At 37.4% G+C, this 14874-nt stretch overlaps 1 pseudogene; it reads left to right on the top strand.

Moving 5' to 3' along the window:
• The first annotated feature begins 13462 nt into the window (after window positions 1-13462).
• Window positions 13463-13553, top strand: LOC130959009 (small nucleolar RNA R71; annotated as a pseudogene).
• The last annotated feature ends 1321 nt before the right edge of the window (window positions 13554-14874 follow it).

The following is a 14874-nucleotide window of genomic DNA, read 5'->3' as shown; positions in this document are numbered from 1 at the left end:
AGATTTTTTGGAGCTACAGAAGTCCAAATGGCACACTCTTAATTGCGTTGGAAAATAGACATCCAGGGCTTTCCAGAAATATATAATAATCTATACTTTGCCTGAGTTTAGATGACACAAATGGGCGTTCAACGCCAGCTTTCTGCCCTATTCTGGCGTTAAACGCCAGAAACAAGTTGCAAGCCAGAGTCAAACGCCAGAAACAAGTTACAAACTGGAATTTAACTTCAAGGAAGACCTCTACACGTGAAAGTTTCAATGATCAGCCCAAGCACATACCAAGTGGGTTCGGAAGTGGATTTCTGCATCATTTACTTATTTATGTAAACCCTTGTAACTAGTTTAGTATAAATAGAACTTTTAACTATTGTATTGGGGATCTTAGAGATTTTAGAACATCTTTGGACCATTGTTCATGTTTTGGGAGGCTGGCCATTCATTCGGCCATGCCTACCCTATTTTCACTTATGTATTTTCAACGGTGGAGTTTCTACACATTATAGATTAAGGTGTGAAGCTCTGCTGTTGCTCGAGTATTAATGCAAAGTATTATTGTTCTTCTACTCAATTCATGCTTATTCTTATTCTAAGATATTCATTCTCACACAAGAACATTATGAATATGATGATTATGTGACACTCATCACCATTCTCACTTATGAACTCGTGATTGACAACCACTTCCGTTCTACATGAAAATAAGCTTGAATGTATATCTCTTGGGTTTTTAATCAACGATTCACATCGATGCCCCTCTGATAATGGGGCATCTGAATCTGAGATTAGAATCTTTGTGGTATAGGCTAGAATCCATTGGCAGCATTCTTGAGATCCGAAATGTCTAAACCTTGTCTGTGGTATTCCCAGTAGGATCTGGGATGAGATAATTGTGACGAGCTTCAAACTCGCGACTGTAGGCGTGGTGACAGACGCAAAAGGATAGTAAATCCTATTCCTACATGATCGAGAACCAACAGCTGATTAGCCATATGATATCTGTGCATGGTATTTTTCATCCAAGACGAGAAATTCGACAGTGGATTAGCCGTACAGAAACCGTGGAGGACCATTTTCACTGAGAGGACGGGAAGTAGCCATTGACAATGGTGACACCCAACATACAGCTTGCCATAGAAAGGAGTATGAAGGATTGGACGAAGGCAGTAGGAAAGCAAAAGTTCAGAAAGAACAACGCATCTCCATATGCTTATCTGAAATTCCCACCAATGAATTACATAAGTATCTCTATCTTTATTTTATGTTTATTTATCTTTTAAATTATCAAAACTCTATAACCATCTGAATCTGCCTGACTGAGAATTACAAGATGACCACAGCTTACTTCAAGCCAACAATCTCCGTGGGACTGACCCTTACTCACGTAAGGTTTATTACTTGGATGACCCAATGCACTTGCTGGTTAGTTGTACGAAGTTGTTGGCGCCATTGAGATCACAATTTCGTGCACCAGTGAAACGTCACCAAAAGATGGGACATCATCTACTAATTCTCTGCATGATCAGACATTGCCATATGACGTTCCTCTGGTACTTCATCAAGTAGCCACATAACAAGAGTCTCGTACACAGGGTTTAGGTTAAGGTTCACGTACAAACGGGGTGCAGAGGTTGGCTAGTCTCATAGTATAGACATATAAATAGAAAACGAATCTTGCTTTAGACTTAGAAGACTACCCAGTGCAGAACACTTTTGCAGAATGATCATCAGCGAACTACGGAAGGATACTCTTGCTTCCATCTGGAGGGGGAAGGGAGAGAGAAAGGGTAAGAACTGGGGAGTTCTTAGTAGGGCCGAGGTTATTAGTTAAGTTCAATAATCTGTGTCGCTTAGCAGACATATGGCAAAATATAGAGACGCCGTAAATAGAAAATAGAGTAAACTGAAAACAGATCACGAACAGAAGAATATAAGAAAGTAAAACACAAACACAGAGAATAGAATACAAAAAGGAAAGCATACATTCATACAAGAATCATAACAAAGGAAATACACAACCAAGTATGATGCATGTCTGTCCTATGCAGGCCACGAGCTCACGTGTCGGTTTACACCCTGCAACCCAACATTACCTAGGAACTAGTCCTAGATATGGCTAATTCGCTGTAGGTGAACTTCGGCCCACAGAAATAGCACTCCCGTAAGTGAACTTCGGCTTACAAGAATAGTCTAATCACAACACAACAACTTTCTGTAGGTGAACTTCAGCCTACAGAAATAACAGCTCTGTAAGTGAACTTCGGCTTACAGATATAGTCTAATCACAGCACAACAACTTTTTGTAGGTGAACTTTGGCCTACAGAAATAGTACCTCTGTAAGTGAACTTTGGCTTACAGAAATAGCACCCCTGTAGTTGAACTTGGGCCTACAAGACCTCTAGGGCCAACAGAAAAGCAGTAGATGAACATATAATCGATTATCATGCACAAGGCTTAACTCTTTATCATATTACTCTTTTCTCTTTGTCTATATACTCTATTTTGATTATTCTATTCTCTGTATCTATATTACTCTTTTTCTCTTTTCCTCTTTACTTTACTCTACTCTGATTTCTCTGCCTAACATATGTCTTTAAAGCTTATGTAAATTTCGGTATGAATAGTTAGCTTGTCCCAAGTATAGGTTCATTAAGTCTATACTAAAACAGTTTAACTTTTCATATTATACCTAACCCTAGCCGCAACTCAAGGACTAACTATGTTGCCCTAATTCGTTCGCTAATCCTTGTTTGTTTTTCTGTCTTTAAAATTTTACAGAATTTTCTTTGGTCTTTATCTTTTCTTTAACTTCTTATCTTTCCTATATCTTTGCCTCACTATCATGTTATTACCCCTCCCTAAGTGTTTTATGAAGGTAATTATGAGATTCTGCGCTTAATGTTGTCTTTTTAAAACTTTTGCAAAAAACTGCCTTTTTCGCATTATTTTATTATTTTTATTAAAATATTATTTTTAATTAAATATTATTATTTAATATTTTATTATTATTTATTATTTTATAATTAAATTTTCTAAAATTACCCCCAATTTAACTTTTAACCTTTAAAATTTACTTTTTACCACCCGTAACTTTTAATATTTCTACTTTAACCACCCTAACTTTCAGAAATTATCAAATAACCCCTCAAACACCAAAATAATTACAACCTTGTCCTTTTTAAGATCTAAAGCCTGTTCTTCATTATTCTTCATCACACTCAAAGTGTTCTTCGTGTTCTTCATAAATTCTTCAGATTCTTTCTCTGTTTTTACCCGTTTTTCAATCTTTTCAGCAACCGATTTTTACCATAATTCATAATAAATTTGCAGCCACTAAAACCCCATCTTTTTCACATGATTTCAACACAAATTGAATCCCAATTTGAGGTCTAGGGTTCGTTTTTCTAGCTGCACTCAAGAATATGAACTCAAAGCTTGAACTTCATCAAATTTCATCAAATTTTCACTAAATTTTCACCAAGAATCAATCATATATGCAACCAACTTTTAGCACAGCCAAGTCATACATCATTCACACAACTCAAACACAAATAATCAAGATTAATTTCGTCAAATCCTACCTGGTTTTGCTGCTCCTAATTCGGTTATACTTTCAGGTGGTCCTTAAGCACTTTTTCCTCCTAAATCACATCAAGAACAACTTTAAATCCAAAAACTCTCAACTGACCAAATCTCACTCAGCATGTTAGGAAGGGATTTCTCACCTTATAGTTGCTAGAAATTAACATTTCTTAGTCCTCAAGTGAAGTTAAGCAAGATTCCTAAGGAAGAACATCAAGAAAACACATGTTTTGCATGGTTTTCCTTGAAAACCGAATTGAAGAGGGAGGGAGACAGCCATCTCACCTTATTTCCAGCCTTGATATGTTATATGGTTATGTAGAGGAAGAAGAGAGGATCATTTTGGTGAAATTGGAGTTTTGATTTGAGTTTTAGTTCAGAAGAAATTAAGTTTTGAAGATTTAAGTGTCATGAAAGTTTCTCTCTTTTCTCTCTTCTCATTTTCGGCCAAAGGGAGTAAATGACCGGCCTTGGAGTGTCTTGGGGGTGTGGTACACAAAATCGTGATACACAACTTCGTGCAGTTGACCAGCAAGTGCACTGGGTCGTCCAAGTAATACCTTACGTGAGTAAGGGTCGATCCCACGGAGATTGTCGGCTTGAAGCAAGCTATGGTTATCTTGTAAATCTTAGTCAGGAGATTAATAACAAAAATGGTTTTGTTATGAAAAGTAAATAACATGAATTAAAAGGTACTTGTGATTCAGTAATGAGGAACATGTTGAGGTTCCAGAGATGCTCTGTCATCTGAATCTCTGCTTTCCTAGTGTCTTCTTCTCCAAACACACATGGCTTCCTTCCATAGCAGGCTGTATGATCCTCTCAGTGAAAAATACCAGGCACAGTCTCTGTATGGCTAATCAACTGTTGGATTTCTCATCTTGGTTGAAAAATACCATGTACAGTTACCGCACGGCTAATCATTTGTCGCTTCCTGCTAGCGTCGGAATAGGATCTCTCTATCCTTTTGCACACTGTCACTTCGCCCAACATTCGCAGGTTTGAAGCTCGTCACAGTCATCCCTTCCCAGATCCTACTTGGAATACCATAGACAAGGTTTAGACTTTCTGGATTCCAGAAATGCTGCCAATTGATTCTAGCCTCTACCACGAAGATTCTGATCTCACAGACTCGGTCCGTGAATCAGAGACCCAAGAGATACGCACTCAAGCTGTCGCCCATTGACTACGTTGAGTTCATGTAGAATGGGAGTGATTGTCAGGCACGCATTCATAAATGTGAGAATAATGATGAGTGTCACTGATCATCATCTTCTCCAGATTGAAGTACTAATGAGTATCTTAGAATAGAATCAAGCGTTATTGAATAGAAAATAGTAGTAATTGCATTAATCCATTGAGACACAGCAGAGCTCCTCATCCCCACCAATGGGGTTTAGAGACTCATGCCGTCAGAGATACAATGTAAAATAAAATTGTCATGAGTTACAAAATAAATATCTAAAAGTATTTTTTATACTAAACTAGTAACTTAGGTTTACAGAAATTGAGTAACTAAGTGCAGATAGTGCAGAAATCCACGTTCGGTGCCCACTTGGTGTGTGCTTGGGCTGATCATTGAAGCTTTTTCGTGCTTAGGCCATCCTTGGAGTTAAACGCCACCCAGGGTGCCAATTTGGGCGTTAAACGCCGGTTTTAGTGCCAGTTCTGGCGTTTTACGCCAGAAAATTTTAGGCTGGCTTTGGACGCCAGTTTGAGCCATAAAATCTCTGGCAAAGTATGAACTATTATATATTTCTGGAAAGCCCAAAATATCTACTTTCCAACGCAATTAAGAGCGTACCAATTGAGCATTTGTAGCTCCAGAAAATCCATTTCGAGTGCAGGAGGGTCAGAATCCAATAGCATCTGCAGTCCTTTCTCAACCTCTGAATCAGATTTTTGCTCAGGTCCCTCAAATTCAGCCAGAAAATACCTGAAATTACAGAAAAATACACAAACTCATAGTAAAGCCCAGAAATGTAATTTTTGAATAAAAACTAATAAAAATATAATAAAAAGTAACTAAAATGTACTAAAAACTATGTAAAAACAATGCCAAAAAGGGTATAAATTATCCGCTCATCACAACACCAAACTTAAATTGTTACTTGTCCCCAAGCAACTAAAAACAAAATAGGAAAAAAAGAAGAGAATATACAATAAATTCCGAAAACATCTATGAAGATCAGTTTTAATTAGATGAGCGGGGCTAGTAGCTCTTTGCTTCTGAACAGTTTTGGCATCTTACTTTATCCTTTGAAGTTCAGAATGATTAGCATCTATAGGAACCCAGAATTCAGATAGTGTTATTGATTCTCCTAGTTCATTATGTTGATTCTTGAACACATTTAATTTATGAGTATTGGCCATGACCCTAAACATTTTGTTTTCCAGTATTACCACCAGATACATAAATGCCACAGACACAAAACTGGGTGAACCTTTTTAGATTGTGACTCAGCTTTGCTAGAGTCCCCAGTTAGAGGTGTCCAGAGCTCTTAAGCACACTCTTTTTGCTTTGGACTATGACTTTAGCCGCTTAGGCCAGGATTTTATTCATGTGGGCCCTCCTATCCATTAATGCTCAAAGCCTTGGATCCTTTTTACCCTTGCCTTTTGGTTTAAAGGGTTATTGGCTTTTTTCTCTTGCCTCTTGGTTGAAAGAACTATTGGCTTTTTTTTCTTGATTTTTTTTTGCCATTATTTATTTATTTATTTATTTATTTATTTTGCAAGCTTTTGCTTTTCACTACTTCACTATAAAAAATTTTAACATTCATAAACTTCAAGCATTTATTCAGAAAACAAAAAGTATTGCCACCACATCAAAATAATTAAACTATGTAAAATTCGAAATTCATGTAATTCTTTTTCTTTTTCAAAAAACATTTTTCATTTAAGAAAGGTGAAGGATTCATGGGATATTTATAACTTTAAAGAATAGGCACTAGGTACTAATGATCATGTAATAATGACACAAACGTAGATAAACATAAAGCATAAAAAGATCGAAAAACAGAAGAATAAGAACAAGGAGATTAAAGAACGGGTCCACCTTAGTGATGGTGGCTCTTTCTTCCTCTTGAAGAACCAATGGAGTTCTTGAGCTCCTCTATGTCTCTTCCTTGCCTTTGTTGCTCCTCTTCCTAGAGGTTTCTCTGGCCTTAGGTGCCATTAGTGGTTATGGAAAGCAAGAAGCTGAACTTTTCCACTCCAAACTTAAAAGGTTTGCTCGTCCTCGACCAAAATAAGATAGAAGGGAGTAGAAGAATAATGATGAAATTAATTCTGAAAACTTATTATTGTATGCAAGAAAAATTAAAAAGAGTTGAAAAGAATTTGAAAAGATATGTAAGTTTTGAAAATGTTTTGAAAGGAATTGAAGAGAATTGAAAAAGAATTAAAAAGAATTAGAAAGATTATTACATTTTGAAAATAGAAATTGAAAGATGAATGTTTAAAATATGTTTGATGCAAAAAATTATGAACTAAAACATGAAAAATTGAAAAAAAAATCAAATTGGAAGCAAAATTACCTCCCTTGTGTCATCGTGGCGTTAAACGCCCAGAATGCTACCATTTATGGCGTTTAACGCCCACTTGGCTACCTCTTTGGGCGTTAACGCCCAGCCAGATACCCTGGCTGGCGTTAAACGCCAGGAATCCTTCCTTACTGGGCGTTTTTCTGAACGCCCAGAATGCTGCCATTTCTGGCATTAAACGCCCAGAATGCTGCCCATTCTAGCATTTAACGCCCAGAATACTGCCATCATGGGCGTTAAACCCCCATTATGCTATCCTTACTGGCGTTTAAACGCCAGTAAGCTTGTCCTCCAAGGTGTGCTTTTTTTTATGCACTTTTTGATTTCGCTTTAATTCTGCAGCTGTTTTTGTGACTCCACATGATCATCAACCTTAAAATAAATTATATTAAACTCGTATAATTATTATTTAAATAACAAAACCTTTGCTAATGGATGGGTTGCCTCCCAACAAGCGCTTCTTTACTGTCATTAGCTGGACTTTTACTGAGCTTTTAATTTAGTCTCAGTTTTGAGCATTCTTGCTCAACATTGCCTTCAAGATAATGTTTGATTCTCTGTCCATTAACAATGAACCTTTTGTTAGAATCAATATCTTGAAGCTCTACATAACCATATGGTGACACACTTGTAATCACATATGGTCCCCTCCATCGGGATTTCAATTTCCTAGGGAACAATATGAGCCTATAGTTAAATAGCAGGAACTTCTGTCCTGGCTCAAAGACTCTAGATGACAGCCTTTTGTCATGCCATCTTTTTGCTTTCTCTTTATAAATTTTAGCATTTTCGAAAGCATTAAGTCTGAACTCTTCCAGGATCCGTTTTAGTTCTCTATTTGAGACTTCAGCCTGCCCATTTGTCTGTGGATAATATGGAGTTGCCACTTTATAGTTAATTCTATATCGAACCAGAGCAGAGTCAAGCTGTTTACTGCAGAAATGAGTGCCTCCATCACTGATCAGTATCCTAGGGACACCGAATCTGTTGAAGATATTCTTCTAGAGGAACTTCATCACTGTCTTAGTATCATTAGTGGGTGTTGCAATTGCCTCTACCCATTTAGATACATAATCTACTGCCACCAGAATATAAGTGTTTGAGTAGGATGGTTGGAAAGGCCCCATGAAGTCAATACCCCATACATCAAATAACTCAATCTCTAGGATCCCTTGCTGAGGCATGGCATAACCGTGAGGCAGATTACCAGCTCTCTGGCAACTGTCACAGTTACGTACAAACTCTCGAGAGTCTCTATAGAGGGTAGCTCAAGTCCCTCAATTTCAGCCAGAAAATACTTGAAATCACAGAAAAACACACAAACTCATAGTGAAGTCCAGAAATGTGAATTTTGTATAAAAACCAATAAAAACATCCCTAAAAGTAGCTAGATCCTACTAAAAGCTACCTAAAAATAATTCCAAAAAGCGTATAAATTATCCGCTCATCACAACACCAAACTTAAATTGTTGCTTGTCCCCAAGCAACTGAAAATCAGATAGGATAAAAAGAAGAGAATATACTATAAATCTTAAAATATCAGTGAATATTAGTTCTAACTAGATGAACGGGACTTGTAGCTTTTTGCTTCTGAACAGTTTTGGCATCTCACTTTATCCTTTGAAGTTTAGAATGATATTGTTATTGATTCTCCTTGTTAAGTATGTTGATTCTTGAACACAGCTACTTTTATGAGTCTTGGTCGTGGCCCTAAGCACTTTGTTTTCCAGTATTACCACCGGATACATAAATGCCACAGACACATGACTGGGTGAACCTTTTCAGATTGTGACTCAACTTTGCTAAAGTCCCCAATTAGAGGTGTCCAGAGCTCTTAAGCACACTCTTTTTGCTTTGGATCACGACTTTAACCACTCAGCCTCAAACTTTTCACTTGGACCTGCATGCCACAAGCACATGGTTAGGGACAGCTTGATTTAGCCGCTTAGGCCTGGATTTTATTTCCTTGGGCCCTCCTATCCATTGATGCTCAAAGCCTTGGATCCTTTTTACCCTTGCCTTTTGGTTTTAAAGGCTATTGGCTTTTTCTGCTTGCTTTTTCTTTTTTTTTCGCCACACTTTTTTTTTCACAAGCTTTGTTCTTCACTGCTTTTTCTTGCTTCAAGAATCAATTTTATGATTTTTCATATCATCAATAACATTTCTCTTTTTCATCATTCTTTCAAGAGCCAACAATTTTAACATTCATAAACAACAAGATAAAAAATATGCACTGTTCAAGCATTCATTCAGAAAACAAAAAGTATTGTCACCACATCAATATAATTAAACTAATTTCAAGGATGAATTCGAAACTCATGTACTTCTTGTTCTTTTGTATTAAAAACATTTTTCATTTAAGAAAGGTAAAGGATTCATGGAATTATTCATAGCCTTAAGACATAGTTCCTAGACAATAATGATCATGTAATAAAGACACAAACATAGACAAACATGAAGCTTAAAAATCGAAAAACAGAGAGATTAAAACAAGTAAGTTAAGGAATGAGTCCACCTTAGTGATGGTGGCACCTTCTCCTTGAAGGACCAATGGTGTTCTTGAGCTCTTCTATGTCTCTTCCTTGCCTTTGTTGCTCCTCTCTCATAGCTCTTTGATCTTCTCTAATCTCATTGAGAATGATGGAGTACTCTTGGTGTTCCACCCTTAATTGGGTCATGTCATGACTCAATCCTTCTAGAGAAGTGTTGAGTTGTTCCCAATAGTTGTTTAGAGGAAAATACATCCCTTGAGGCATCTCAGGTATTTCTTGATGATGAGCTTCCTCATGCGTCTCTTGAGATCCATGAATAGGCTCTCTTGTTTGCTCTATCCTCTTCTTAGTGATGGGCTTGTCCTCTTCAATAAGGATGTCTCCTTCTATGACAACTCCAGCTAAGTAGCATAAATGGCAAATGAGATGAGGAAAAGCTAGCCTTGCCAAGGTGGAGGGCTTTTTGGCTACTTTGTAAAGTTCTAGAGAGAGGACTTCATGAACTTCTACTTCCTCTACAGTCATGATGCTATGGATCATGATGGCCCGATCCACAGTTACTTCGGATCGGTTGCTAGTGGGGATGATGGAGCGTTGGATGAACTCCAACCATCCTCTAGCCACAGGCTTAAGGTCCAGTCTTCTCAATTGAACCGGCTTGCCTTTTGAGTCTCTTTTCCATTGAGATCCTTCCACACATATGTCCATGAAGACTTGGTCCAACCTTTGATCAAAGTTGACCCTTCTAGTGTAGGGGCGTGCGTCTTCTTGCATCATGGGCAAGTTGAACGCCAACCTTACATTTTCCGGACTGAAATCTAAGCATTTCCCCTGAACCATTGTAAGATAATTCTTTGGATTCGAGTTCATACTTTGATCACGGTTCCTAGTGATCCATGCATTGACATAGAACTCTTGAACCATTAAGATTCTGACTTGTTGAATGGGGTTAGTAAGAACTTCCCAACCTCTTCTTTGGATCTCATGTCAGATCTCCGGATACTCATTTTTCTTGAGCATGAAAGGGACCTCAGGGATCACCTTCTTCTTGGCTACAACTTCATAGAAGTGGTCTTGATGGGATTTTGAGATGAATCTCTCCATCTCCCATGACTCAGAGGTGGAAGCTTTTGTCTTCCCTTTCCTCTTTCTAGAGGTTTCTCCGGCCTTAGGTGCCATCAATGGTTATGGAAAAACAAAAAAATCTATACTTTTACCACACCAAACTTAGAATGTTGCTCACCCTCGAGAAAAAGAAGAGAGAATAAATAAAAAAGAAGAAAATATGGAGGAGAGGGAGAGAGATGTGTATTCGGCCAAAAGGGAGAAGAGAGGGTTGTGTTGTGTGAAAATGAAGAAGTGTGGAAGGAATTATATAGTGGAGGGAGAGGGGTTAGGTTTCGGTCATTTAGGGTGGGATTGGGTGGGAAAGAGATTTTGAATTTGAAGGTAGGTAGGGTTTATGGGGAAGAGTGGATGGATGTGAGTGGTAAAGAGTTGATGGGGAAGAGAGATTGAGGCGATTGGTGAAGGGTGTATGGGGAAGAGTGTTATTGGATTGGGTGAAGAAGAGAGAAGGTAAGTTGAGGTAGGTGGGGATCCTGTGGGGTCCACAGATCCTGAGGTGATCCTGTGGGGTCCACAAATTCTGAGGTGTCAAGGATTTACCATCCTTGCACCAATTAGGCATGTAAAATGCCCTCTGCATGCAATCCTGGCATTTAACACCAGACTATAGCATGTTTCTGGTGTTAAACGCCACTTCCATGCTTGTTTTGGGCGTTCAACGCCAATCTGCAGCATGTTTCTGGCGTTGAACGCCACTTCCATGCTTGTTTCTGGTGTTTAACGCCAGTTCTCCCCAGGGTGTAATCCTGGCATTTAAATGCCAGACTGCTGCTTGTTTCTGGCGTTCAACGCCAGTTTCATGCTCTGTTTTGGTGTTGAACGCCAGCCAGATGCTCTTTACTGGCGTTTAAATGCCAGTAAGCTCTTCCTCCAAGGTGTGCTTTTTCTTCTGCTGTTTTTGATTCTGTTTTTAATTTTTGCAATTGTTTTATGACTCCATATGATCATGAACCTAATAAAACATAAAAGAACAATAGAAAATATAGATAAATAAAAATTGGGTTGCCTCCCAATAAGCGCTTCTTTAATGTCAATAGTTTGACAGTGAGCTCTTATGGAGCTTCATAGATCATCAGAGCATTGTTGGGACCTCCCAACACCAAACTTAGAGTTTGAATGTGGGGGTTAAACACCAAACTTAGAGTTTGGTTGTGGCCTCCCAACACCAAACTAAAAGTTTGATTGTGGGGGCCTTGTTTGACTCCGTATTGAGAGAAGCTTTTCATGCTTCCTCTCTATGTTTACAGAAGGATGACCTTGAGCTTTAAACATAAGGTAGTCCCCATTCAATTGAAGGACTAGTCCTCTTCCAAGAATGATGGATTCATTCTCATCCTTCCCAGTGTCTAAGATTATGAAATCAGCAGGGATGTAAAGGCCTTTAACCTTTACCAACATGTCCTCTACCAATCCATAAGCTTGTTTTACTGACTTGTCTGCCATCTCTAATGAGATTCTTACAACTTGTACCTCAAAGATCCCCAGCTTTTCCATTACAGAGAGTGGCATAAGATTTATACCTGACCCCAGGTCACACAGAGCCTTCTTAAAGGTCATGGTGCCTATGGTACAGGATATCAAGAATTTACTAGGATCTTATTTCTTTTGAGGTAGAGTTTGCTGAACCCATGTATCTAGTTCACTAATGAGCAAGGGGGGTTCACCTTCCCAAGACTCATTACCAAACAGCTTGGCATTCAGCTTCATGATGGCTCCTAAATATTGAGCAACTTGCTCTTCAATTACATCTTCATCCTCTTTAGAGGAAGAATAGTTCTCAGAGCTCATGAATAGTAAAAGGAGGTTCAATGGAATCTCTATGGTCTCTAGGTGAGCCTCAGATTCCTTAGCTAGGTTCCTCAGTTTGGAACTCCTTTTTGTTCAGAGGACATCCCAGGAGGTCTTCCTCACTAGGATTCACGTCCTTTTCAACCTCTTTGGATTCGGCCATTGTGATTATGTCAATGGCCTTGCACTCTCTTTTTGGATTCTCTTCTATATTTCTTGGGAGAGTACTAGGAGGGGTTTCAGTAATTTTCTTACTCAGCTGGCCTACTTGTGCCTCCAAATTTCAAATGGAGGACCTCGTTTCACTCATGAAACTTAAAGTGGCCTTAGATAGACCAGAGACTATGTTTGCTAAGCTAGAGGGGCTCTGCTCAGAATTCTCTGTCTGTTGCTGAGAAGATGATGGAAAAGGCTTGCTATTGCTAAGCCTGTTTCTTCCACCATTATTAAAGCCTTGTTGAGGCTTTTGTTGATCCTTCCATGAGAAATTTGGATGATTTCTCCATGAAGAATTATAGGTGTTCCCATAGGATTCACCCATGTAATTCACCTCTGCCATTGCAGGGTTCTCAGGATCATAAGCTTCTTTTTCAGAAGATGCCTCTTTAGCACTGTTGGATGCATTTTGCCATCCATTTAGACTCTAAGAAATCATGTTGACTTTCTGAGTCAACATTTTGTTCTAAGCCAATATGGCATTCAGAGCATCAATTTCAAGAACTCCCTTCCTCTGAGGCGTCCCATTATTCACAGGATTCCTTTCAGAAGTATACATGAACTGGTTATTTGCAACCATGTCAATGAGTTCCTGAGCTTCTGCAGGCATTTTCTTTAGGAGAATGAATCCACCTACAGAATGGTCCAATGATATCTTAGAAAGCTCAGATAGACCATCATATAATATATCAAAAATGGTCCACTCTGAAAGCATGTCAGAAGGACACTTTTTGGTCAACTGCTTGTATCTTTCCCAAGCTTCATAGAGGGATTCACCATCTTTTTGTTTGAAGGTCTGAACATCACAGACCTGCAAGAATTCAGTTAAGAACTGAAAAGGATCTTCTGATGGAAGTCCATGAAACTTGCAATTCTGTTGCATCAGAGAAACTAATTGAGGCTTTAGCTCAAAGTTGTTTGCTTCAATAGCAGGGATTGAGATGCTTCTTCCATGTAATTTGGAATTCGGTGCAGTAAAGTCACCAAGCACCTTCCTTGCATTGTTGTTGTTGGGTTCGGCTACCATATCCTTATCCTGTTCAAAAATTTCAGTTAGGTCCTCTTTAGAGTACTGTGCTTTAGCTGCTCTTAGCTTCCTCTTCAAGGTCCTTTCAGATTCAGGATCAGCTTCAACAAGAATGCCTTTTTCTTTGTTCCTGCTCATATGAAAGAGAAGAAAACAAAGACAAAAGAGGAATCCTCTATGTCACAGTATAGAGATTCCTTTATGTGAGTATAAGAAAATAGAAGAATAAAAGAATAAAGAAGAGAAAAATTCGAACACAGAAGAGAAGAGAGGGTTCGAATTTTAAGATGAAGAGAAGTGTTAGTAAATGAATAAATAAATAGAAAGAGATGAGAAATAAGAGTGTTCGAAAATTGTTTTTGAAAAATAGTTAGTGATATTCGAAAATTAAGAGAAGAAATAAAATAAAAGTTAAAATTAAAAAAAATAGTTAATTAAAAACGAAATTTTAAAAAAAAAAGAGAGAGGTAATTTTCGAAAATTTGAGAGAGGAAAGTAGTTAGGTGGTTTTGAAAAAGATAAGAAGAAAGTCAATTAGTTAGTTGAAAAAGATTTGAAAATCAATTTCGAAAAGATAAGAAGTTAGAAAAGATTTTGAAATTGATTTTGAAAAAGATATGACTAAAAAAAGATATTTTAAAAAAAATATGATTTTTAAAATTAAAATTTGATTACTTGACTAACAAGAAACTAAAAGATATGATTCTATAATTTTAAAGATTGAACATTTCTTAACAAGAAAGTAACAAACTTCAAATTTTTGAATCAATCACATTAATTGTTAGTAAAGTTTTCGAAATTTTGAAATAAAGATAAGAAAAATATTTTGAAACTAAATTTTAAAAATTTTCAAAAAATAATAAGAAAAATGAAAAAGATTTGATTTTTGAAAAAGTTTTTGAAAAGATAAGATTTTTTAAAAATGAAATCTTGGCTTGACTAACAAGAAACAACTAATTTTAAAAATTTTTTACTAAGTCAACCCAAAGATTTCGAATTTTTGAGTAAAATAAGGAAAAGATATTTTTTTATTTTTGAATTTTTTAATGATGAGAGAGAAAAACACAAAAAATGACTCACAATATGAAAATTATGAAT

Source organism: Arachis stenosperma, chromosome 10, assembly GCF_014773155.1.
Source record: "Arachis stenosperma cultivar V10309 chromosome 10, arast.V10309.gnm1.PFL2, whole genome shotgun sequence".
NCBI lineage: Eukaryota > Viridiplantae > Streptophyta > Magnoliopsida > Fabales > Fabaceae > Arachis > Arachis stenosperma.
This window is presented reverse-complemented; position numbering and strand designations above follow the sequence as displayed.